The sequence below is a fragment of the Taudactylus pleione genome, unplaced genomic scaffold, assembly GCF_031769625.1.
Source record: "Taudactylus pleione unplaced genomic scaffold, aTauple2 ptg000065l, whole genome shotgun sequence".
In the NCBI taxonomy this organism is placed as follows: domain Eukaryota; kingdom Metazoa; phylum Chordata; class Amphibia; order Anura; family Myobatrachidae; genus Taudactylus; species Taudactylus pleione.
Window position 1 is genome coordinate 11540428 of NW_028284467.1, and position 27729 is coordinate 11568156.

A 27729-nucleotide genomic window follows, 5' to 3' on the forward strand; every position below is an offset into this window, starting at 1 on the left:
AGGACGGCAGCAGCAGCACTGACAGGGGGATTAGTGTAGAGGACGGCAGCAGCAGCACTGACAGGGGGATCAGTGTAGAGGACGGCAGCAGCAGCACTGACAGGGGGATCAGTGTAGAGGACGGCAGCAGCAGCACTGACAGGGGGATCAGTGTAGAGGACGGCAGCAGCAGCACTGACAGGGGGATCAGTGCTGAGGTAGCAGTGGTGACAGGGAGAAAGCAGGAGCAGCGCTTATACAAGCAGCAATGTTGAGGGGACTGTGAGTACATAGTACTTGGCACCTACACAGCTACATATAACCCATATATAGAGACCGCTGTTGAGGACAGAAGAGCAGTGTTATCCCATATACTCTGTCCACAAGGAGTACATACTTGGTTGTGGTACTGACACTCATATGGAGAGAGGGTTTCAGCGCATGTTAGCTGTGTGGATGATGCTGTAAATAGTGGCAGTGGTAATAAGCAGTATATGCCATTCAAGGAACATTACAGTAATCTTGAGATTATATTCAGGGAAGAACAGAAAAGGAAAAAGAGAGGAATTCATAGTGTCTATATGAGACATTTTATTATATCCAAAGGAGATAGCTTTCAGCATAAGGGAAAGAAGAGAGGGAAGGATACAATTAAATACATAATACTGCAATTTAACTTATACCTGAGGATTACAGTATAGGATATAGATATTGGATATATATTATTACTAAAAATATCTGAAAACAGCATATTCTAGCTGTAAGGATGAGGCACTGGTTCCATTTTTTAAGACTCACATGTAAGTTGTTATAATACTTGTCAGTGTTAATATACAATACTTATTCACCCCAGCACTTAGAGAATACAGCCTTGAACTGGAATAAATATATGAACTTCCTTTTACTTTGTTAAGTACAACAGGACTTATGCTCTAGGGTTCTGGACCTTTAAGCACTCAGTATTCTCTACGCTAACAGACTCGTAGGCAAAGGCTAAGTGTTGGGCATATTATTCAGCGTTAAGTGATTATATTGTAATTGAATATTCCATTTGCATATGGAAACAAAGCATATTGTGTTTGTTATGCAACATGTCATGATATGAGTTATTTTGCTTCATGAATTACATAATACAAAGTGTTAACCTATTCAAGAGTGGTGCATAGTACTTACCTTTTAGGAACTGGAACAGCGTCACCAGTCTAGAATTGAGAGACCTGGAAAAAAAGAAATAACAGGTGTTCGAATATTTGTATGTACATATACATATATATATATATATATTAGGGATGAGCGGGTTCGGTTCCCGGAGAACCGAACCCACCCGAACTTCGGGGATCCGGGGCGATCCGAGCCCAAGCTCGGATCTCCCTGTCTGCCCCGGATCCCTCTCCCGAGGCAAAACCTCGAGATCTGCTGTCGGATCTCGAGGTTTTGCCTCGAGCGGCCATTTAAAAAAAAATGCCTTTGCCTTTAATGGGCAAAGTGCTGATTGGCTGACAGAGCCGTCTGTCACGGCTCTCAGCCAATCAGCATTATGGTGCTCATTTGCATGTAGCACGGACTCGTGAGATCCGTGCTACATGCATCTGTGTGATTGACAGTGACACAGAGCACAGATGGGTCAGTGAGACCCGTCTGTGCTGCTGTGTATTTCAATGACACAGATGCACGCACGGACCAGGAGATCTGTGCTACTTGCATCTGTGTCATTGACACAGAGCACTGACGGGTCCGAGAGACCCGTCTGTGCTGCTGTGGTAAAAAAAAAAAAAAAACCTGTGTAAAAAAAGAAAAAAATTGCGTGCCCCCCCCCCCAAAAAAGAGCAACCAGCCTCGGGCATTAGTGACCCAGTGCTGGGTGTGCTTAAATACAGGGGACAAACGACGTAGGGGTCCCCTGTACTTAAGCACAACCAGCACCGGGCTAGTCAGAACCAGCGCTGGTTGCCAAAATACGGGGGACAAACGACGTAGGGGTCCCCCGTATTCTGCGCAACCAGCTCTGGGCTCTGATCCGGTCCTGGTTCTGGAAATACAGGGGAAAAAAATTAGTAGGGTTCCCCTGTATGTTCCAGAACCAGCACTGGACTTTTTCTAGCGGGGGGCTGATGCCACAGCCAGGGGAGCCCTTTCACCGGGCCCCCCAGCCGCAGCATCAGCCCTGACCGCTAGTCAGCCCAGGCCGGGGATCCCTGGAGAGCTGGGGACCCCCCCAATAAAGGGGTCACCCTCTCCAGGGCACCCCAGGCCCAGGCTGATAGCCCGGGGCTATCCCCACCACCCCTGGTGGCGGTGGGTGGCGGGTTGATTGTGTGGTGTGGTGTAAATAAAGAATATCAAACATTGTCTTTACAAGTAGAACTGCAAGTCCCAGCAAGCCTGCCCCGCATGCTGGTACTTGGAGAACCACAAGTACCAGCATGCAGGGCATTAAGGGCCCACTAGTACCTGTAGTTCACCTGTAAAAAAATGTTTAAAAAAAACACTGGACACACACACCGTGACAGTATTATTAATAGCGTAGGAACAAAAAAAGGCCCATTTTATGTGATTTTAGCGTTTTTTTTTATTTTTTAAGAAAAAATCCAGATCCAAAACACAAAACCCAGAACCCAAAACACGGAAGGGTGGTTTTGGCAAAACCAATCCAGATCCAAAACACGAAGAAAGATCCAGATCCAAAACCAAAACACGAAAAGTGGCCGGTGCACACCCCTAATATATATATATACATATATATGCAGTATACATGGTAGTCAAAGAAAACTTATACTGACACTATATATTCTATCACTGGGTTTTCCCAGGTAAGCCCTTTTGACATTTAAAATAATTAACCTGGGTGGAGGTGTGAGAGTCTATAATAATTTATAGTGTTTATTTAAAACATACTGTATGATTCATCAGAAAAAGCCATTTTCCTTTACACAAATATCATGAGATTGAGCCACATTACGGTATACTGAACGAGCAGTTACAAGACAACAGCAGCTGATTGATCCCAGAATAGGATACTAAGGGCCTGATTCAGAGCCACTCATAAGTGGCAGCTCGTTCGCTCCGAGCGATGTTTGCCCAACTGCGCATGCGTACGGATCGTTATACGCATGCGCGAACCAGTCAGTGCGGCCGAAATTCATGTGCTCGCAAAATAGCGAATGCCTGCTAATTTGAGTGACAGGATGAGGCGTATGTGGGTGGTAACAGGGGAAGGTGCTTGAAAACGGGGAGTGGAAATCCGATCGCAGGCGTGCTTAAAGGTCAAAACGGGCGTTTTATGGGTGTGCATAATTAATACAGCAGCGTCATTGACCACGTCACTTGGTTTTTTTTAACTCAGAACTGCTCGCAAAATTGTGGTAGCAAAAACCAACCACAAGAATAGCGAGCAGTTCATACCCTGGTCGATGTACTCGATTAATCTAATAAATAGCGGACATGACGTAGGATGCGAGCGGACAGGGGGCGTAGTTTCCCAAAAAACGACCGCAAGTTTTGTTCGCTCATTCAGACCTAGAGGCGTGAACAGACCGCAAACAGCGAACGGTTCATTTGATTAGCCACCCCTATTTTCTGGACGAGCGAACGCAAATAGCGACCGGCTCTGGATCAGGCCCTAAGTGTGGACACTGAAAAAACGACTAACTGAAAGATGCATTGACACATCCTATGTACTTGTTAAACCAATCATGTGTATTCTTTTCTGTCAAACCATTTTTGGCAAATGACAGCAGTTTTCTGAACTTATAAAAGACGTGCTCAAAGGGGATGTACCTCTGAGAGCTAAGGGCCTGATTCAGAGCTGAACGCTCTGACAAGAGCGCTCGCTCTGAATCAGGGCCCTCCTCCATGAAAATGGAGCGGCCTCCTGGCCGCTCGCATAGCTGTGGGTGACCACCCACAGCATATGCGTGCGGCCAAAAAGATGGTCGCGATTTTGGCTATTTTGGCTCTATCAGAGCCAAAATCACTCCCACTGACATCACTAGTGATGTCAGTGGGGCCGGCATCAGACGGTAGGCATTCCCATGGGAACGCCTCCGTCTGGCAGGCACGCCCCCGGCACGCCCACCAAAGGGGGCATGCTGTCAATCAACATCGACAGCACGCCCCCTTTGGTGCGAGACCCGGAGCGATGGAAAGCCCGTCGCTCCCCGGGTCTCGCGCATGCCCACGACCGAGCTCCCTCCGTTGTGCGCATGCGCAGTGGGGAACATCGACCCGCTTGCGAGCCTACTGCCGCTCGCGAGCGGGTCTGAATGACCCCCTAAGTGCAATTCATCACAGATTGTGTTGAGTTTCCTTATCTTCCCAGCCGGCTGTCACCCCAACATTTCTGGGGGCTCGTCCATTTTCCTTTACACAAATATCATGAGATTGAGCCACATTACGGTATACTGAACGAGCAGTTACAAGACAACAACAGCTGAATGATCCCAGAATAGGATACTAAGTCTGGACACTGTGAAAAAATGACTAACTGAATGATGCATTGACACATCCTATGTACTTGTTAAACCAATCATGTGTATTCTTTTCTGTCAAACCATTTTTGGCAAATGTTTGTGACAGCAGTTTTCTGAACTTATAAAAGACGTGCTCAAAGGGGATGTACCTCTGAGCGCTAAGTACAATTCATCACAAATTGTGTTGAGTTTCCTTATCTTCCCAGCCGGCTGTAAGGAAAATTGATAAAGCACAGGAGTAGTGTTTTGCATACCGTGATCCAGGGGTAGGAAGCCTCGTCACCCCAACAGAGCAACTGACAATGGGGATGTACACCGCTTAGAGGAATGCTAAGGGTGGGTACATTAGGAGTAACAAAGGTGGTAGTAACCTGGTGACCCTTTAGTGATAAAAGGGGGGGTTACATCTGTATACTTGGTGTCCGTGATTTTTATCTCCTTACAAGCTAAGCATCTTCCACACCTGCAGAGGCCCATATTTCTAATACCACGGTGCCGTACTCTCATTTTTCAATCAATGCTTGTCACATTGTCAAACAGCAGATGAGGCATGGGCAGTGCTTAAAGTGGTCCTAGTGAAGTGGTGGAACTCGCCCCACCTCCCCCCTTCGGGGCTTTTCCAAAAAAGGGACAGCGCGCACCACTGAAAAAGAGGGCGTGGTCTCAAAAGAAAGGGGTTTGGTCACACAATAGTATTCCCAATTCAAATTACACCACATAGTAGCACAATCTTATCCACATTACACCGCACATAGGTCCTGATTCAGACCCGGTCGCAGGATGCGTATGCAAATTTGTCAAAGTGATGCCACGGGAAGCGAACGCTCGCCAAGGCATAAACACGCCCCCCATGTCTTAGCGAGCGGCCACTTTGTCTGAGTGTACGCCCAATCGCACAGGCAGAGCTGCCCACCAGCACACGTCATCTCCAGGAAGTGTATTAAAACATTGGTACATCGAGCACCATCGGATGCTAATGTAGTGCTTGCGGTTGCTTTACCCTACCGCAAGCATTGCGAGGAAATCAGTGTAAAAAAAAAGGCAAGTGACGTGTACTATGACGCTGGCAGGTAATTATGCATGCCTCTGAAACGGTGTTGAAACACTCAGGCACGCCTGCGTTCGCATCTCCAACCCCCCGTTATTAGTGTCCTGCCCCTGTTGCCACCCACAAACGGCCTCTCCTGTCACTCATTACCCTGGGCTGCCGCAGAACATCGGCCCCCTTACGAACGCACAGCGTGAGCTCTGAATCAGGCCCATAGTGCCCCTGATTCACTTTACACCACATAGTAGTGTCCCTTATTCATGTTATGACACACAGTAGTGCCCCTTGTGCAATGCCCCCAGTAGTGTTAGTGCCCCTTGTGCAATGTCCCCAGTAGTGGTAGTGCCCTTTATGCAGTGCCCCCAATAATAATGTGCCCAATAGTAATGCCCACCTGTAGTAATGCCCCCAATAGGGAGTTGGAAGCCAGAGCTCAGGCGTGAACTCCAGCCTCTGGCTAGCGCTGGCACTGTGGAAAGGAGCCGGGCGCCCACTGGTAACAAAATCTCAGTGGGCGCACGGCAAATGGAGCCTCCCTGCGGTGCCAGGCTGAGGTGGGCCGGAGGAGGCGGAATTGGTTCCGTCTCCAATTAGAAGTGACTGAATGCAGGACCGCTCCTTTCCGGCCCACTTTAACTCCTGGGCACGGGGTTTATGTTACTGTAACCAGGCCCACCAAGAGCCGCGCCAAACCCTGGTAAAAAAGGGGGCCTGGCCTAATCATGGGAGGCGTGATCACGCCCCCTTAAGTTTAAAAAAAAAAGTTCTGCTGCGCGCTGGCGAGGCAGGTGCAGTAAGCCCCCTCAGCCTGGCGCATAACCAGTGGGGGGTGCGCTGAGCTTGATCGCTCCCCCCACAGGCATACAAGACTGCTGTGGTTGCTTCATAGCAGCCACGAGCAGTCTCCCAGTGCAGCCCAGCATACAGCAGCATGTAATGTAAGAGGGGGGAGGGAGCGGCGCCGGACCCGGGCCCCTGCGGGGCCCCCGCCGGGCCCCTCCAGCAAGCCCGGGCCCAGGTAATTAGTACCTACTAACCCCCTCCCCCCTCTCGGCGCTCCTGACTGTAACCTTTCTTTCACATTTTCAACTATCATGGTTAACCTATCATTTACAATAGCCGAACTGCATATATGAAAGTGCTGCTGTGCAAATAGATGTTTATATTTACAGCAGAGGCAAAACTATTTAAGAGATGATAAATTGCATGGTTTAGGTTCAGTAACCATTACCAATATAAAAATGCTGTGTTGAATGGTATTATGCAGTGGCGTAACTTCATCCCAGGTGCCCGGAGGCAAGATAAATGTTGGTGCCCCCCCCCAAACTAAAATGTACCATCCACCAGCACCTATGCCAGCCCCAGCTGCCGCCGCCCCCCTTATGCAGTTCCATTTATATAATGCCCCCAGTAGTGGTCCCCCTATACAGTGCCCGCCTATATAGTGCTCCCCAGTAATGGTCCCCCTATGCAGAACCTCCAGTAGTGAGCCCCTAGTAGTTGCCCCCAGTAGTGATCCCCCTGTAGTTGCCCCCAGTAGTGAGCCCCCTGTAGTTGCCCCCTGTAGTTGCCCCCAGTAGTGAGGCCCCTGTAATTGCCCCCAGTAGTGAGCACCCTGTAGTTGCCCCCAGTAGTGAGCCCCTTGTAGTTACCCCCAGTAGTGAGACCCCTGTAGTGAGGCCCCTGTAGTTGCCCCCAGTAGTGAGGCCCCTGTAGTTACCCCCAGTAGTGAGCCCCCTGTAGTTTCCCCCAGTAGTGAGGCCCCTGTAGTTGCCCCCAGTAGTGAGCACCCTGTAGTTGCCCCCAGTATTGAGCCCCCTGTAGTTGTCCCCAATAGTGAGGTCCCTGCAGTTACCCCCAGTAGTTGCCCCCAGTAGTGAGCACCCTGTAGTTGCCCCCACTAGTTATGGCCCCCCCGCGAGCACGCGCACGCACACACAAACAAACAAACACTTACCTTTATCCCCGCTCCAGTGCTGCTGCCATCCATCCCCGGCGTCCGCTCCTTGGCACTATGGGAGTGACGTCATTACGTCACTCCCATAATGCACTGCGGGACCCGGAAGACAGAGCTCACTCCTGAGCTCCGTCCCCGGCGTCCGCTCCTCGGCACTATGGGAGTGACGTTATGACGTCACTCCCATAGTACACTGTGGGACCCGGAAGACGGAGGGAGCTGCTGCCGGGAGTTTCATTAGGAGCCGGGCGCCCGCTGGTAACACACTCAGCGGGCGCCCAGCAAATGGAGGGCACCCCTTGCACCCTCCGTAGTTACGCCAGTGGAGGTGGAGCGCCGATCAGCGGTGCTCCTTCTCCATGCAGCTCCCGGGGACAATGGAGCCAGGTGCCCCCTTCAGGGTTGACGCCCGGCGGCAAATGACTCCATTGTCTCCGGGAGTTCCGCCACTGGTATTGTGTTATTTAACATTTCAGTAGAGTGGGAGATTCTGTTACTGGGCTCTGGTGATCACAATATAAAGTGAACCTGGATGTGATTATCTCTATAACTTCATAATTGTAGGTAATTCCAAAGTTTCCGTTGTAATGCATGATGCTATAAGGTGGATGATGTCCTTCTATTGCAAATTAAATTGACACCGATTTGATATGAACATTATTTTTAATATATGAAGACAGCATTTCATGTGCAAAAAAATTGCAACTGTCAGAAAATTATACAAGCATGTCCAATATTCGCCTTTTTCTCTCCACGATTGATAATAGGGGGAATTTGGAATACACAATTTTGTGTGGAGAATTTTATGATAAATCCTTTTTCTATGTGGGACACACTACAGTATATGCCAAGTCATATGTATGTCTTTGAGTTTTTTTTTATTTAAGTTTCTTCTGTTTTAGGTGCATATTTAATAAGAGCAATGTTTTAATAAATTTTTGCTACAATTGTTAACTAATAAGAGTGCCTCCACAAAGGAGTTTTTTCCTTCTATCCTGCTTTACAGGATAGATACTGGTCCTTTGTGTAACATATTTTTTACCCATTTAAATTATTGACCAATTAAAAGCTGCAATCTCTCAGACTACTAATAGTGTGGATTTGGCTATGATGTCACAGCCAAGCAAAACACTTCCACGCTAAGGTCCACTGACCCCACCTCCCATCTGCTATGGTAAATAGGGTGAGCAATGCCTGCAGAAGGAGGGTGCCGTTTCTGAGGAGCTGGGTACTGCCTAAGGCTCCCCTAGTGTCAGCACTGGTAACGATCAAGTATCGGTAAATATCGGTGATGTAGCCAAAATGGTCCCAGTGCATATTCTGATGCAGTAGTTCCTAACTACCAAGTCTATAATCACTTATTATACAGCTTAAATGGATGTGTATGTAATAAACACTCATGCCTAGCACAGAAGTTCCCAAACGCAGTCCTCAAGGTGCCACAACAGTTCAAATTTTAGAGATACAGTATCCATGGTTGAGCACAGGTGGTTAAATCAAATTAAATGAGGCACTAATTAATTCACCTGTGGTCAAGCATGGATATCCTTAAAACCTCAACTGTTGGGGTGCCTTGGGGTGCGTTTGGGACCCTCTGGCCTAGTATATAATACAGCTCTAAATGCCTACATATAATTGCAAACGTCCATAGTATAACACAGTAACATATCCAGGGCGCAATAAAGCTACATACAGACCATACAACTGAATTTCAATATTTGTTTTGTCTATGCTCTAAGATATGTTTTCCCAGATAATACTACTGTTGTAGTTGTGAAATAAGGAAATACATTGTTTATAGTTTAAGGGGAAGTGATTTAAAAATGTGACTGAAAAGAGAAAATGATGGACAGTAAATGAAGAGGAAGTGTACTCACAACTTTTTTTATATACAGTGGTTTACCTATGTATATTTCATAAGATAAAATCTTCATGTAAGCATTGATACTTATCATCTCCCATGTGCTGCAAATTTTGTATAGATTGTAAAATGGAAGAGAGCAGAGATGGCTTAGAAGTTTTGCAAGTACTGTACTGTATACACTGCTAATCAGGGGTGTAACTAGAACTTTGTGGGCCCCATAGCAAAATCTTGAATTTGAATTTGCCCCCACATGAAAAAAAACACATTGGACCCCCACATGAACAAAGAAAACATGCCCAGCATACTGCTCTACACCAATCTATGCTCCTCTACATCCTTCTAGTGCTCCCTGGAAGCCGCTTGACTTCACAGGCAGCGTCATTTGGGGGCCCATTTATCATTCTAAATTTGAGGTATAATCCCCGAAAACATTGGGTTTCACCTCAAATATTAAGTTTCCCCTTGATGTATTAAGGAGGGACTGCAGCAGGTATCTCAGATACCTGCTGTGATTCCTGCAGGCAGCCCCATCCACCATAGGTGTCTACGGGGGATGCGATGCTACCAAATTTACCAATAACCGGAATGTGATGCATTCCAGATATTTGCCCCCTCAGCTAACGCCATCTGAAGATGTCATTAGCCGCTGTAGCCTATGGGTTACACTGCGCATAATTAGCCGCTGGAGGGTTCTTCCGGAACCCACCCCGGCTATGGTGGCCGTGCATGTGCAGTCAGCGTGATTGTGCATGCCCAGCAGTCCCAGGAGCACTCCGGACACATCGCAGGGATGGGCTACTTATGGAGCCCCTCTCCCCGTATGTGCCGGATGATTCATCCGGGCGTTATGATTGCATATTGCAATGCAATCATGGGCAGTAATGTCATATAGCGATCATTAATAAATGGGGGGCCTTGGTGTGTTAAACTGCCTCATTGATTGCACAGCCTGCGCTCCTGCACCGAAGTGTATACAGCAGTGGACATGGAGAGCCCATCTGCTGGCTAGCTCCAGTGGTGGTCATCTTTGAAAAGGGCTTAATGGCCTCATGGGATTTGTAGTTTATCTTTAACTGCTCAGAGTGTGAGCAGTAAAAGATAAACTACAAATCCCATGTGCCACTCTTCTTCCTTCTCTGGCCGGGCGGATGTCTCTGGCTTGGTCTGACAGGGGACACTGGCTGCATCCTGGGGGGCCTATATATCTCATATAAGTAATACAGATTAGAGTAGACTTACTTTATTATGTTATATATACATATTATTTTGGTTTTCTGCTGGTACCAACCTGCCTGGTGACGTAGCAAAGTTGTATTTGGCAGCCGCCACCGCCTCCTCTTGTTTTGGCAGCTCGCACTTAGCACTGTGCTGCGTCTGCTGCCTGTGTGCGTGTGTAGGAGGCGGGCCGCCAGTGTTGACTGACGACCTGAGCTCCACAAATGCTTATAGGAGGAGCTTCTGCGGCTGGGCAGCAGCTCCCCTATCCTGTTGGCCATTTACTTTTTTTTAAAATGTTTCTAAGCTTCTGCACTTGCACAGAAGCTGTGCAGCTATTGTGGCAGCAGGACTGGGGAGCGGAGACTCGTGGGGGTCATTCATTCATTAAAGGGTGCGCTGGGCAGGCGCCGGCCACCAAGGGACCGGCACAGCGGGAACTGGCTCAGCAACCCTATCTGCCATTGCCGGGGGCCCAATCTGTGCATGACTGGGTGCAGGGGGAGCAGTGGGCCCTGGAGGCAGCCCGGGCCCCAGAGCAGCCGCACCCCTTTGCATCCTCAGTAGTTACGCCACTGCTGTTAATAGCAGCTCTGCTTTCTGCAACTTTAATTTCTAATATATTTAACTTTTATATATTTGAACTTTGCTTTAATCATGCATCAGATATATTATGCTGCTATAATAGGGAGATATTTGTTCCTTAATATATTCATAAATGTTGTTAAGGTAATAATGACCGCTTGTAGCTTGTGTTTTTACCATTTCACTTCTTTAAGCTAAAAGCAGATACACTTTATTGTTAATAATATTTGTTTTTAGTCATAATTTAATTTAGATCATTCATAAAAACACAATGATTATATTATATTATATTAATTCACAGAATTAATATTTGTTTACATACTTTTGCAAAAATGTAAGTATATATTTATCAGATCTTTCTTCGCTGTTCCTACATTTTTTCATACTAATTCGCTAATGTATGCTTGTACGCTAATGGCGCCAATGCTGCATCTGTGGACGCAGCTGCTGTTTGAAAATATGGAAATGTTGCAGCCACCAGCATTTGTATTGAGATGCCCACCTGTAGCTTTGCAAGTCCAAGCGTCTGTGTACAAAGTAGATATGTGCGCAGACCCCCGTCTTTTGGTTTTTGTCCTAAATAATCAGCATGTTTTGGTTTTGGCGAAACCACCATCAAGTGTTTTTTGGTTCGGTTTTGGCTTTCTTTAACAATGTATAAAAACTAGGGATGTGCGCCGACCCCCGTACTTTGGTTTTGGATCTGTATCTCTTTGTGTTTTGGATCTGGATTTGGTTTTGCCAAAACCGCCCCTTGCGTGTTTTGGATCTGTATTTTTTCTAAAAAAAAATTATAAAAACAGCTAAAATCAGATAATTTGGGCTTTTTTTTGTTCCTACAGTATTATTAACCTCAATAACATTAATTTCCAGCCAATTTTGACAACCTCACAGCTCACAATATTGTTTTCATCTGGTTTAGGCCCAAAATTTGCACTAAGCTATCTGGCTGACTAAGCTAAGCGGCAGCAGTGGGCGGCACAAACACGTGGCAGTTTAACTTCCAACATGGCACATAAGGAAACGTATGTTTTCATTAATCAAGAGGCCTAAGGGTGTTGGAGTATATATGTAGTTGATGGCAGGGACAGGAAGGGTTGACTGGTAGTAAATTTTATTAAATTTTTTTATTCCAAAGCAAATTTATGAGGGAGAAGGGGAGAGCATGGGTGAACAATATGTCCCATGTTTTGCCAACAAAATCAACTTGGTGGTTCAGAATATTTTTTTAAATTAAAGAGGCATGCAGGAGATGCTGTCTGTGGCCATAAACATTTCTGGACATTTGTGGCATTCAGCAACCGCATGTCAAAGATTGCAGCAGCTGTGGCAGTTCAACTTCCAACATGGCACATCAGGAAACAAATGTTTTTATTATTCAAGAGGCCTAAGGGAGTTGAGTATGTATGCAGTTGAAGGCAGGGAAAGGAAGATTTGATTAGTAGTACATTTGATTCAATTTTTTGATTCCAAAGCAAATTTATGAGGGAGGAGGGGAGGGAAGGAGGGGAGGCATTTACAAAAAATATTTAAATCATTCACATCAGTCCTTGCCCCATAAGAATCCTTGAGTGTTATGTCTGCTGCTGGGAGTGGATTTTCATCCCAGAAGGGGACCAGGAAGACTACTAGTAGTACTTTAAAAAACAATTGACTGTTAAACAAAACTTTGCAAAGGGCAGCAAATATGACAGCAGTCACCCAGTTGCACAGCGGATCACTGACTCATAACATCTATGCTGGTATTAGATGTGCATCCAATATCTGCCAATAATGCAGTGGGTTTTAGACAGTTAATTGAGGTCTTATGTCCCCGCTACCAAATCCCATCAAGATTCCACTTTACTAGAAAAGCAATTCCCAACCTGTACAGGGACATAAAAATAAAACTTAATTAGTGGCCTCCAAAATGCCATTGTACTCACAGTCCACTTAACCACAGATATGTGGACAAGCTGAACAGAGCAAAAGCAAGATTTAACATATAAGGTTTAAGTCATACATTGTTTCTTTCTTCCCAATGGACACAGATCAGAAGAGATGCAAACAGCAATTTGTCAGCTCAAGTGGCACATGATGCAGCGATGTCTTCTCCTTCAGTTTCTCCAGCAAGTGCATCTACCGAGAGAAAACTAAACTTTCCCAAAAGACCCACTGGTGATGCAGATGAGTCAACATAACCAAGTTTTGACATCTGGTCGGGTCTAAAGGAATTGCCTATAATTCATGAAGCCTTTACCATGACTCCATCTGATATGGTCACTATTCAAAGAATAGTTGAGGACTATTTTAATTTTTTTAATAGGCATGTCAGACTGTCCATTGACTACTGGTGGGATAAAAAGGTAATCTGGAGGTCCTTGCACAAACTGGCTTTGCTTTACTTGAGCTGCCTACCCTCCAGTGTGTACTCAGAAAGAGTTTTCAGCACAGCCAGGAACCTTGTCAGCAATCGATGTAGGAGACTACTTCTTCAAAGTGTGGAATGATGTCCATCAAAATAAACTACAAATTCTATGCCAATTACATCTAAAAATTACAGAGGCACCTGTAATGGTGGATTCCAGCGGGAACTAATTAATATTGTGTGAAGATGATATACACACTGATGAGAGTGAGGAATTGGATGATGATGGCGACAACATCTTGCCTCTGTAAAGCCAGTTTGTGCACATAGAGATCACTGGCAGCAATGTCAGCTGCCAATTGGTAGCTTGTTCTGTGGGGGCCCAAACAAACCAATCACTTTATGATTGATATTGTTGATGATGGTATTGGTGTTGAAGATGGCAGGTGCTGGTATCTAGCAGAGAGAAAGGAACTAGCTGACGCTGGACTGCTTGTTGGTACTTATTTTTAGCCAAAGTTTCTGAAGTTTGAGAAAACTTTTTGTATGGATGCACTGCAGATGACGTAACAGAGAGCAGATTCCTAGATGGTTAAGGTTCTACATCTACTTACTGTGGCTTTGCAAAGGGTACAGATGACTTGACAATTGTCTGGATTTGGGTAGAAATAATTCCACACATAAGAAGTGGATTTTTTTGTCTTGTGCCCAAGCATGACAATGGGCATTTCCTTAACATGGGCAATAACTGTTTCTTCCACTGGTGCCTGATTTACACAAACAACATCCTCATCAATAACATCCTTATTAGCGTCAGCTACACAAATATCCTGCTCATCCTGGTGCATTACAGAAGCATCCTCGATTTCTATGTCAGCATGTTCACTTGTGCTTACATCAACATAAGAGGCAGAACCACCATTCATAAATAATAGCCTTTCCTTGCCACTTCATGTGAGGTATATTGACAATTTTATGTCTTTCTGCAGCTAACTTTCCCTTTGATGTTTTTTTCTTTACCACTGTAAAAGATTAGTTCTTGATTTTAGATGCCCTGACTTAAGCCCTGTATGCCCTTGGGCATCGGCTTTAGTAGATGATGTAGATGGACTAGTATCGTCATGACTGGTGGCACTGGCAGCAGCTCCAGCACTAGTATGTGGTTCCTGGTCTCCTCTCAACTGATCATTTTCCATATCAACAAACACAGATGAAGTGGGGTACAGCACACATGTCAATTTGCATAAATTTTAAATATTACACTGCGGTATCAATGATCTACAGATTATGTCACAAGATTATTTATGAATAAGAATAACACACTGCACTACCACTTACAGTGTCACAAGATTATTTATGAATAAGAAAGAAATAACACACTGCGCTACCACTTAAAGTGTCATAAGATTTTTTTATGAATAAGAAAAGAATACCACACTGCGCTACCACTTCCAGTGTCACAAGATTATTTATGAATCAGAAAAAGATAACACACTGCACTACCACTTTGTGTCACAAGATTTTTTATGAATAAGAAAATAACATACTGCTCTACCACTTACAGTGTCACAAGGTTATTTATGAATAAGAAAAACACACTGCGCTACAACTTACAATGTCACAAGATTTTTGTATGAATAAGAAAAGAATAATACACTGTGCTACCACTTACAGTGATGTCATTGTTTTATATATAATGCATGTTATTTAGCACTTTATTGTGGTCTTGTAGTCGGCGTGTAGACTAAGTATTTATCCACGATTGAGGAAAGAAGTGAAAAGTTGAATATTAGACTGCGCTACCACTTACAGTGTCACAATATTTTTTATGAATAAGAATAACACACTGCGCTACGATTTATAATGCCACAATACGTGGACAATAAAAAGCAGTCTGGCCGGCAGTGTCACCAAACAATAATAGCGCACCTAATTTGCTGACGCACACACACAAAAAAAGCACTTTTATTTTTTTTTACACTGGGGAAGAGAACCCCTGATTGACAGAGCACCCCCCCTGGACAACACCGCACCCCTTTATGGACTGCAGCCCTAACCTGATGACCAGGACAACAACACAGCAGCAGCAACAGTTAAGTCACGGGGCAAGTGACACAGCAGCTGCAGCACCCACTGAAGGAACCCCCCCTTTATATACTGCAACCTAACCCCCTTATGGACAACACAGCAGCAGCCTTCAGCCCAAGACACACACACTGAGTGACTGACAGCTTCTCTCTCCACAGCCGGAGTGAAAATGGCACAGATCGCGGGGACCTTTATATAATCCAAAACTCGTGGGAATGCGACAGCGTAAGGATGAGGTTTTGTCCCGTTTTGAGATCCGAGTCACGAGGGAAACCTCGAGCCGTATTCGGATCTCGGTCCGGATCTCAAAGTTCAGATGGGTCCGGTTCTCGGAGACCCGGACCCGCTCATCTCTAATAAAAATAGCTAAAGTCATGTAACTTCTACCTGTTTCTGTTGCTGTAGTATTGCTAACATCAATAACATTCATTTCCAGTCAGTCTTGACCCGAAGTTTTGATTTGCTCGACCTTCAATTAAACCGAACTGCTCATCTCTAGTACAAAGAAAAGGCATCGGTTGCGGTTCACACCCCAAAAACAGTTGTCCTCCGTTCTTGGCCGCCACTTTTTGTTACCACAAATGCTCCCTGACTGTCAATAAATACTGCGAATAACACGTTGCTGCAAACCACTACTGCATACTTGCCGACTTTCAGCTCCCTTCTTCCGGGACCGTGTCATCGTGGCCCGCTCCCTCTTCACAATGCCGGAATAAACTGTATTGTGAAGCAGGGGGCGGGGACACGATTCAGCGCAAACCACATCACCGCTCTCCCCCGCGCTGCGGGAGTTTCTATATTTACTCTGCAGGGGGCCGGGAGGGTCGGCGGCCGCCGGGCGGCTTGCCTGCCTTTCCAGGGGGCCGGAAGCGGCACCCAGTATTCGGGAGGCTTCCGGCCAAATCGGGTGGGTAGGCAAGCCTGCACTACTGTAATGTACCTTGTCGAGTGCGCAATGCAAGTTAGACGCTTGCTTACCGATAATCGCTCAACAGCAAAAATACAGGCATTGCGTGTATCTCTGAATCAGGTCCAAACTACAAAGACATTCTTTCTTCATGTCACATTGGCACTTGTGGTGCTCTAACAAGACTTCAGTAAGTGTATCCTTCATATTAGTGAAATACCTTGTAATATTCCAAAATTGATTGCATCCTGAACAGCATATGTACAGTACCACTCTGATTGCTTTGTTGTGGCCATGCCTTCTTTTATCATTGGGAAGTCAGAACTGTCCTTGCTACCACTACATCACTCCGTATATTTTTCCCACTTTGATTTCATGGAGACTTGAGTGAAAAACTTAAGATATTTATGTTAACAAGAGAGTTATTTTGTAAGTTTCCTGTTTTGTGTGGGCTGCCAGTTTCAATTTTAATGAAGCAAAGCTGGGAACTTCCCTTTAGTAAAACAGACTTTCTTTTAAAGAGTCAATACTGCTACATTTACAGGAACCAAAGAGAGAAACTTAGTATTTACACAAAGATCTTAAAAACTTCTAAATAATGGCTATGACTATGCACCTTTCCTATACTGTTTGGCTGCTGGATGGTCAGCTACACTACTATACATGGAAACGGCTTATTTAAGACTTTTATCAGCACAAGAAAGCATAGAAGATACAGAGGGGTTGGTGTTTTAGAGGTAAGTGTGATTTACCAGTCTTTATTTAATGCAATGCCTTTTGTTTTAACACTCTGAGGTCTGAGTTCTGAGCATAGTAACTATGCCTCTTTTAGATCTAAATCCACAATAATCATCTGCTGTTTTGTGTCCTTAATAGACCTTGGATGCACCTCTTGACTTATAAACTCAACTCTATAGTTTAACCATCCTCATTCTGTTTGGTAAATACAGTGAAAAGTGAACAGTAGGGCAGAACATTCCATTGCTGTGTCAAATAGCAACATTTGGGAGGGGGTGGGGGGTTCAGGAGACATATTCTGTCCACCAGTGGCCCCTCTGTGCTCCTGTGCTGAAGTAATAGTGACAGGATCTCAGCTGTTGTAGCATAGAAACTATGAACACCTGCCTGTAGATACTGCACTGGTTGTCTAGTTTCATCACTGTGTGTAATTGCATGATTATCTACATTTGGCTTTTGTTACTGGTATACAGCTACGGCCACAAGTTTTGAGAATGACACAAGTATTGGTTTTCACAAAGTTTGCGGCTTCAGTGTTAGACCTTTTTATCAAATGTTGCTATGTATACTGAAGTAAAATTACAAGCAATTCATAAGTGTAAAAGGCTTTTATTGACATTTACATTAAGTTTATGCAAAGAGTCAATATTGATGGCCGCCCATTCTTGTCTAATCAATGCTTGGAGTTTGTCAGAATTTGTGGGTTTTTGTTTGTCATGCCAACAGTAAAGTATCCTGCGACCATTCATGTGTGGGGTTGCTTCTCAGCCAAGGGAGTGGGATCACTCACAATTTTGCCTAAGAACACAGCCATGAATAAAGAATGGTACCAAAACATCCTCCAAGAGCAACTTCTCCCAACCATCCAAGAACAATTTGGTGATGAACAATGCCTTTTCCAGCATGATGGAGCACCTTGCCATACGGCAAAAGTGATAACTATGTGGCTCGGGGAACAAAACATCGAAATTTTGTGTCCATGGCCAGGAAACTCCCCAGACCTTAATCCCATTGAGAACTTGTGGTCAATCCTCAAGAGGCGGGTGGACAAACAAAAACCCACAAATTCTGATAAACTCCAAGAATTGATTAGGCAACAATGGGCTGCCATCAGTCAGTATGTGGCCCAGACGTTGATTGACAGCATGCCAAGGCGAATTGCAGAGGTCTTGAAAAAGAAGGGTTAACACTGCAAATATTGACTATTTGCATAAACTTAATGTATCTGCTGTAAGGTTGCTAAAGATGCCTGATTGCTGAAAACCACTTCTAGCATCTGGGGATAGAGTATACTTGGAGACTGCTGCTTAAACATTGAGAGGCAGGCAGTGACATTTTGAAAATAAGCATGGGTAAGAAACACACGACTAAAACCCCAAAGACACTGAACCATTATAATTTTGACGGAGTGCAGGAGATTTGAGCTTAGCGTTTGCCTGCATATAACAACTAGCGCTCTCCCCTATGTTAGCACTGCAACTTACCATCAATGTGCTGCCTGGAATATGTGACACAGGGATTAACATAGCACAGACAACAAGATCTCCCTGCGCTCTTCCTTGGATATTTACACAGTACAGACTGAATCCACACTGCTGCTAATTAATTATTATTAACATCACAGTGCTGTTTTAGAAATCCATCTGCGCCTTTATCTGTGTACACAAATGGTTCTAACTGTGACCTATTGTTGCCAACTGGTAATACTTATACCTGGATCAACAACGCTCTTGGATCTGTAAAAGACTATGGGCGCGATGTAATAGGGTCCGAGTTTTATGTACGAGACAAACGCAGACCTTCTCGCACATTTAAAGGTCAGAATTTGTCCCACAACTCGGCAAATGTAATAGCCTGCAAACTTGTGAGTTCGCGGCTATTACATTATTTGAGTGTGTGTGTGAGCTTCCTGGTATGAAAATTAGGACCTTGTAATGCGACTTTCATTACAAAGTCTGAGTTATACAGAAGCCTTCACAGATCAGTAAGAACCGTGAAGGCTTCTGTGTGTAAAAAAAAAAAATAGTAAAATGTAAAAATTAAACTACGTGGGTTCCCCCCTTAAAAGTACAACCAGCACTGGGCTTTTTTTAAGCCGTTCCTGGTTGTGAAAATACAGGGGAACAAAATATAGGGTTCTCCTGTATTTTCAACAACCAGCACCAGGCTCAGTGAGCTGTCCTGGTTGTGGAAATACAAGGGACAAAATTAGATGGGGTCCCCTGTATTTCCCATAACCACCACTGGACTCTTTCTAGCAGGGGTGTAATGCCACAACCCGGGGTACCCTTTCACCGGGTCCCCCCGGCCAAAGCATTCACACCTGGCCGCTAGACAGCCCAGGAAGGGGATCCCTGGGGAGGATGGGTCCCTCAATAAAGGGCTATCCCCGGAACTACAGTGGCGGTGGGTGCAGGGTTGATTGTGTCAAAAAATTGATAAAATAATATTATCTTTTACAGGAGAACTAGAGGTCCCAGCAAGCCTACCCCACATGCTAGTGCTAGCATACGGGGCATTAAAGACCCACTGGTATCTCTAGTTAACCTGCAAAAGAAATATTAAAATAACCACAGGACACACGCCATGTAAGTATAATTTTATTAAAATATACATGCACACTCACATTCACACTCACGCATACTCACCTAAAATCCCTACAGCCATTCACATGCACTTGTCCAGTAGCATCCATGACACCTGTAAATAAAAATTAAAAAAAAATCCATACTCAACTACTCCTTTGTTCCATTCCTCTTCAGTCCATGTAGGCATCCACGACTTCGGAAAAAAGAAAACGACAATACCCAAGCCCACGGACAGGTACAGTTCTCTAAGGACAGTGCTTCCCAAATGAGGGCTCAGCTGTGGCATTTCCCTTAGAAATGCATGGGCTGAGCGTTCATTAGCTGAGAGGTGGGCCTCTACCTCTTTCAGCCAATGAGCGGTTCCCACCATTGACTTCAATGGTGGGAACCACAAGGATAATAACGGTTACCTAGCAGTCCGATTCAAGTGACCCTGTCACTCTGCTCGAATTGTGTGACTTACATTACCATTTGCTGCAGGTCAGGATTTCTGCCTGCCGTTGTTCGAGAACCATGCACTAACATCACCATCATGCACTATGGCCCTCATTCAGAGCCGCTCGCTATTTGCGGTCGTTCGTTTTCTAAAAAGGGGTGGCTATTCAAATGAACCGTTCACACTTTGCGGTCTGTTCACGCCTCTAAGTCTGAACGAGCGAGCAAAACATGCGAACGTAAATTTGAAAAATACGCCCCCTGGCCGCTCGCGCCATACGTCATGTCCGCTATTTATTAGATTAATCGAGTACATCGACCAGCGTATGAACTGCTCGCTATTCTTGTGGTTGGTTTTTTCAACCACTATGTTGCGAGCAGTTCTGAGTTAAAAAAAACCAAGTGACGTGGTCAATGACGCTGCCGGATTAATTATGCACTCCCTTAAAACGCCCGTTTTGACCTTTAAGCACGCCTGCGATCGGATTTCCACTCCCCGTTTTCAAGCACCTTCCCCTGTTACCACCCACATACGCCTCATTCTGTCACTCAAATTAGCAGGCATTCGCTATTTTGCGAGCACATGAATTTCGACCGCACTGACTGGTTCGCGCATGCGTATAAGGATCCGTACGCATGCGCAGTTGGGCAAACATCGCTTGGAGCGAACGAGCTGCCGCTTACGAGTGGCTCTGAATCAGGCCCCATGTCAGCTGCTAGCATTCTTCCAGTGGGAGTGCTCCTGCCTCAGATGACCTCAGCAGCCTATCAGGGACTGACAGCAGACTCATATACCCTGTGAGAACGGTTGGCTGTATTTCCCCTTCGTGCTAGGGACCTGGAAGTGACGTGAGTGAGGGCGGAAGTGCAGTTCCTGTCCATGAGAGCCAGCTACAGAAGTACTTTGTCCCCACTTAAACAAGTTTGTTGTCCCCTCGCGGACTCGCTGCGCTCGCCACGCTTCAGGCACGGTGGCTCACTACGCTCGCCACATGGTTATATTCCCCCTCTATGGCCACTTGGATGGCAGGGAATGACGCTGCACACTGGCTGATGACGTCAGGGTCCTCTCCATGAAGGTGATTTTGACATTACCCTGTGAGAACTCCCACTGGTGCCAGAGCAAAGAGTTATTTCCCAGTGTTAAGTTCTATCCTGTGGCTCCTTTGTGCAGAATACCATCACTGCCATCTGGCTCAATATCTACAGTTTCTGTGTCCTGATTTGTGTGCTGCTGTATTCCAGTTTAGGAATCACAAGCTGTTCCAGTGAACTTACTCGGCAAACATCAGTTGCAGTCTATTATCCAGCTCAGTGAAATCACCAGCTGCACTGATTAGAGGATTCCTGCAATCAGCCTCTGCAAATCTGTTCCTGACCCTGGCTTTGTTTCTGACCTGCTTCTGTCTAATCCCTGGTACTACATTTGGTAATCTGGTTTGACCTTGGCTATCGTCTATAATCTGCACACGTCTGCTCCCTGGTACCTTGTTGTCCATTTGGTTCTGACCCAGCCTGCTCACTATGCTGAAAGTCTTCTCCATTCCATCCAGAATTCACCAGCACCTGTATAGTGGAACCTATTCTGAGGGCCGCGACCTGTGTGTTGGACGCAGCCAAGCCCATACCCTCTTGTGTGGGGCCCTGGTGAACACCGCCGAATCCTGAAACTGCATGACTTGGAGTATTTCAGCAAATGCTAGAGCAGCTGCAAAAGCTTTTAACCAATATTATGCTGATTCTATCGGAATTAATTGCTTCTGATTCTGAGAAAACCCCAACTCAGTATAATAAAGCCAAGGAGTTTGCTGATTTAGGAGCCTTAAAGACTGTGGTCTCCTCCTCTGTTCCAAAAAGGGAGAAATATCAGAGTTTTCCACGGCCCATGCTGTCAGAAGCTGAACGTCAGTGGCGCAAGGAATTTTAACTTTGGCTTTACTGTGGGGATCCTGATCATTTTATAAAAGACTGTTCTCTGTGCAAATCAAGGAAGGGTGACAAATCTCAGTGTCACAGCAATAATGCCAATGAACAATCTAGATTGTCACCTTCAGTTCCAGTTTCCACTACTAGGAGTGCTAAGGAAGTTACCCAAAATGGAACTCCAGTGCAAGATTGGGGTCCAGTGACAAGAGCACATTATTCCAGGTTTGGAAATCAAGAGTGTTCAGATCTCCCAAAATCAGTGAGAAGTCTGTTCTTGCAGTCTCAGGAGGAGTATCCAATATTCAAACTCCAGAAGGAGCATCCGATGTTCAGTCCTCAGCAGGAGTATCCGATGTTTCAGTCCAAGCAGTGATATTTGATGTTCCAGCACCAGCAAGGGTATCCGATACTTCAACTCCAACAAAGTTATACGATGCTCAGACCCTGGAAGGAGTATCCGATGTTCAGACACCAGCAGGTGTGTCTGATGTTCTACCTGTAAGCAAGGTGTCCAATATTCCAACCCCAATGGGGGTATCCAATGTTCCAGCTGCAAGAGAGAGATTCAATGTTCCAGTGCCGGTAGGGGTATCCGATGTTTCACCTCCAACAAGGGTATCCGATGTTCCTGTACAAGCAGGGGTATCCAATGGTTTGGTTCCAGCAGGGGAATCCTTTGTTTCAACCTCAAGAGACATATCCGATGTTTCAAGCTCAAGAGAGGTGTTCAACCCCAGGAGTGGTATACGATGTTCTAGTCTCAGCAGTGGTATCTGATGTGTTAACCCCAGCAGGGGCAGCAGATGTTTTGGCTTCAAGAGCAATGACTGATGTGCCAACCTCAGAAGGGGTATCTGACTTTCCAGCCCCAGTGGGGACATCATACTTTCCAGCCCCAGAGAGGGCATCCAATTCTCTAGCCCCAGAGGGGGCATATGACTTCATAGCCCCAGAGAGGGCATCTGATTCTGTAGCCCTAGGAAGGGCATCTGACTTTGTAACCCCAGGAGGCTTGTCTGATTTTACAACTCCAGGAAACATGCCTGAGTTGCCAACCCCAGAGGAGGTGCCTGAGTTGCCAACCCCAGAGGAGGTGCCTGAGTTGCCAACCCCAGAGGAGGTGCCTGAGTTGCCAACCCTAGAGGAGGTGCCTGAGTTGCCAACACCAGAGGAGGTGCCTCAGCCCCAGGAGGGGTCTCCAGTGCCTCAGCCCCAGGACGGGTCACCAGTGCCTCAGCCCCAGGAGGGGTCACCAGTGCCTCAGCCCCACGAGGGGTGTCCAGTGCCTCAGCCTCAGGGGATCTTTCCAGTGCCAAGATCCCAGGAGGGATTCACAGTGCCATAGATACAGACATGGATTCCTGTTTGCCACTTCACGAGAGCTTCACCATGTGGACATCTAGTACGGTCCAGACCCAGAAAGGGTCATCTAAACTTCCTGTTCCATCCAGTTACAGTGTGTCCAGTTTTGACCTGTACAATTCCTGACAGTTTAAGTGTCTCCAATCCCATTCCGGTTCTACCTATTCAGCCAAGTGAGAGCCCTCCATCTCCTAGTTCCAAAAAGGGCTTAGAGTTCTCACAGACCAATGTAATACCTGCTGCAGTGGGCCCTTCACCTGATTCTCTGCTTAGAAGTTTGGTGGATGATCGACCATCCGTTTATTTTTAATGGAGATTTAGATCAGTTTTACGCCTCGGCACGTCAATATATTTCCAATGTGGATTCCAGATTGTTGCCTTCACTTACTCCTGCCAATGTGGTAAAATATTTCCTTTTGGACTGGGCTAATCCACTCAGAAACCAAGGATCCCATTTTAGAAGATCTCTCAGCTTTCACTGAAGCGGTACTGCAAAGGTTTGCTCCAAAAGCATTGAGATCAGCACAAGGTCCACAGCCTGCGTTATTGAGACTTGGGATCACTTCCTTGGTCCCTCTCCATGAAGGCTCCTCTGGGTATCCTGGTCCTTTGGATCCATCATCCTCTTCTGGTGCTGTTTCCAAGGAAAAAAATTTGATTCTGACTTAGATTATGATTCTGATCCTATAGCGGACGAAGCACCTTTTCCCTGGAGGTCCTATGTTTAGAAAGGAAGTTTTCCTTGAACCAGAGATTCCGTCTCTTCCAGGTGGATCAAGAAGTTCCCGAAAGGGCAAGAAGAATCGCTGAAAGCATTAATGGTTACATGTTTTCTGCTTCTCCAATGAATAGTTGTGTTGATCTTCAGAGATCTATTCAAGATTTTTTCTTTCTCAAGTCATAGGGGTGTCCGGAGGCCACCCGTTAGGAGGGGGGTAATGTCACACTCTGATCGAATTGTGTGACTTACATTATCATTTGCTGCAGGTCAGGATTTCTGCCTGCCCTTGTTTGAGAGCCATGCACTGACATCACCATCATGCACTATGTCAGCTGCTAGCATTCTTCCAGTGGAAGTGCTCCTGCCTCAGCTGACCTCAGCTGTCTATCAGGGACTGGCAACAGACTCATATCCCCTGTGAGAACTCCCAATGGTGCCAGAGCAAATAGTTGCTTCCCAGTGTTAAGTTCTATCCTATTTGTGTGCTGCTGTATTCCAGTTTAGGAATCACAAGCTGTTCCAGTGAACTTACTCAGCAAACATCAGTTGCAGTCTATTATCCAGCTCAGTGAAATCACCAGCTGCACTGATTAGAGGATTCCTGCAATCAGCCTCTGCAAATCTGTTCCTGACCCTGGCTTTGTTTCTGACCTGCTTCTGTCTAATCCCTGATACTGCACTTGGTAATCTGGTTTGACCTTGGCTATCCTCTACGACCTGCACACGTCTGCTCCCTGGTACCTTGTTGTCCATTTGGTTCTGATCCAGCCTGTTCACTACGCTGAAAATCTTCTCCACTCCATCCAGAATTCACCAGCACCTGTATAGGGGAACCTATTCTGAGGGCTGTGACCTGTGTGTCGGATGCAGCCAAGCCCATACCCTCTTGCGAGGGTCCCTGGTGAACACCGCCGGCACTATAGACTCCGTGCCTCAGAAATAGGTCACGCCAATCCCCAAATATGGGTTGCGTCCATTTGCCATCCGAGAGTTGTGACAGACCCATATTTTCTCAACCAGGATAGGTCAGAGCCTGGTGCTGGTTCTTAAAATACAGCATTTTTTCCCCTGTATTATAAGAAACAGGACAGGCTCAACAGAGTTTTTTTTTAACTATTTACTTGCTTTTACCAAGACAGAAGCCTGCATGGATCGTTAGCCTGAGGTAGATCTATTTTGTTTCCCTTGTTTTGCCGAACACATTTTTTGCGTCTTTACAACTCCGACCCTATTATATAGGGCATGTTGTATATTCATAATGGCAAAACATCTGGATGCCTGTTTTGCCATTGCGAGTTGTGGGAATGCCAGAAACATGTGATTTACCATGTTCTCACATTCTATTACATATTCTGAGTTCTAAATATGTTTACTGCTAACTGACATTTTTAGAACTTGGACCCTATTACATCTCACCCTATCTGTTATAATTATTCAATTAACACTTTGGAGCAGGTGTATCTTTACCAGAGACTTGATTTTTCTGTATATTTTCTATTTTTAGGAATGTTTTTAACATTGTGGCAATACTTTGTGAATAAAATTGTATATATTATTCTTATATAAGTCTTTCACTGTTTTAATATAACAAACGCTGCTAGTAGTGAGTGTTCTCACTCCTCCTTGTCATATTAATTATAGGCCACGATCTTTGGGCTGATGACAGAGAACCCTAAACCGTAACCTAGGCCTCCTACCAGACCATACTAAACATTGAAGATTAGATATAAAAAGGGAGGGGGCAAATAAGTGTCTTAAATAGAGAAACCTCAGGAGGATGTTGAAATGGCACTAATGTGGATAATCCAAGATATAAAATGGGTTCCCCAGATCCCAAGGTCCTGCTGAATTTACTCTAAGAGGGGAGGAAGGTTTGCAGTGAAGAGTTGGTCAGAAGAATTGGTGATCTGCGCATATCTAGGTACAGTACCATCAAGGAACAAGAAAGTCGGTGAATGTTAAAATTACTTTGGAATTGAAGAAGCATTTTGGGGATCAATGTGGAGAGTGAGGACCTCAGTTTTATCTGAATTGATTTTAAAGTTAGATAATGGGGAAGAAGAAAGCTAGGTCATAGTGAGCATTCATAGTCTGCATATACAAAATCCAGTTTATGGTCTACAGGGCCAGTTTGGATGCCAAAAAAATTAAAACTAGAAAGACAAGAGGGGGCATCCTTGCCTAGTACAGTTATGAATTTTAAATGCGGGGGAAGCAAAACAATTTGCTAGGTCCAGGAAAGAAGAATAACATAAAGAGATGCAATATACCGCATGGGGACAGACAGGAATCATAGAACTTGTAGGAGAGACAGTGGAAAAACAATAACAATAAAAGAATGTCCTCCTGGAGGCCTAGGACCAGTTGTATGCCAGAAGCGAGTTAGGTGAAGGACCATTTAGGAGAAGGGGCTTGATGGCCTGAGGATCCAGGTCCAGAAGATGACAGCGGTGAAGTACTGTAAGGAAGATGCTGAGAGTTCGGAGTGGGGCTAATCCTTGGTTTGGAGTTTTCACTTTGTAAGAATGCACCTTGTGTTACACCAACAAATGAAAAGGAAAGCTGGAGCGATACTTAATTTTATGACTGTGAAGAGCCTTTGTTCCATTAATCAGATCCCTGCACCCTTTTAGGGTGGATGGGGCAAGGTACTGAAACAGTTGGAGGTTTTGACTGAGACAGGAAATTGTAGGCGCTAAACTGTTGATCAGAGGGAGGATTGGTACAGAGGGCTGTATGTGCTCATTCCAATTCTAGGGCTTTGAGGGGCGCCTCAGGTAGACATTGAGTAAAAAGGCCTTCCAAGAATTTAAGGAGGGCATCAAAATCTATGGATCCAGAAATATTTTGGATTCGAGCATTGTAGCGATGAGATTTGTTTTCAGCATCTTCCATCGGTTCCTTCTGCAGTTATTTTCACAAAATATATGTCTTCCTCACATCACTAATGCAACAAAAGTACAGGAGCAACCTATATACTGACGCTGGCATTTCATGTAGCTTCTGTATGCAACTCAGTTGCTAATCTGGATAAAAAGGCAAAAGACAGAGGTCCAATTCGAGTGACCAGCGCCATGCCTTGCACCAAATATTGTTATGTTTATTCTGCGACTTAAGTGCCTAATTCAGCACGGATCACAAGTCTGCAATCGCACGCACCTGGCCGCTGCAAAAATATGCTAATGAATGCATACGCACTGCCACCACAGCACAAGATGCAGACAACCAGCACATCATGAAGACTCACCCCTAACCTTCACTCACATCCGTAATAATGTGCAAGATTGCCAAAACATCGGTACAATCGATAACCATCAGACCAATACACAGAATAGTGGTTGACTTGACCCTCCCACAGGAATTGCTAAACTTCCTGAACGCTGTGAGTACTCAGGCTGCGTCTGGGTTCGCTGCAGATAATTTATGCACGCCCCTGCAACAGCATTCAAACGCATTGACACGTCTGCGTTCACATGACCCCCCCCCGTCACCACCCACAA

General features: G+C 45.4%; 1 protein-coding gene across 1 annotated transcript in view; it reads left to right on the forward strand.

Annotated features, from left to right (window-relative positions):
* Positions 1-17120: 17120 nt before the first annotated feature.
* Positions 17121-27729, forward strand: part of LOC148534686 (TRAF family member-associated NF-kappa-B activator-like) — a 59248-nt gene continuing 48639 nt past the window's right edge. The window contains exon 1 of the mRNA XM_088466363.1: positions 17121-17196. The gene's annotated coding sequence lies outside the window, so the exon portion shown is untranslated. The remainder of the gene's footprint in view (positions 17197-27729) is intronic.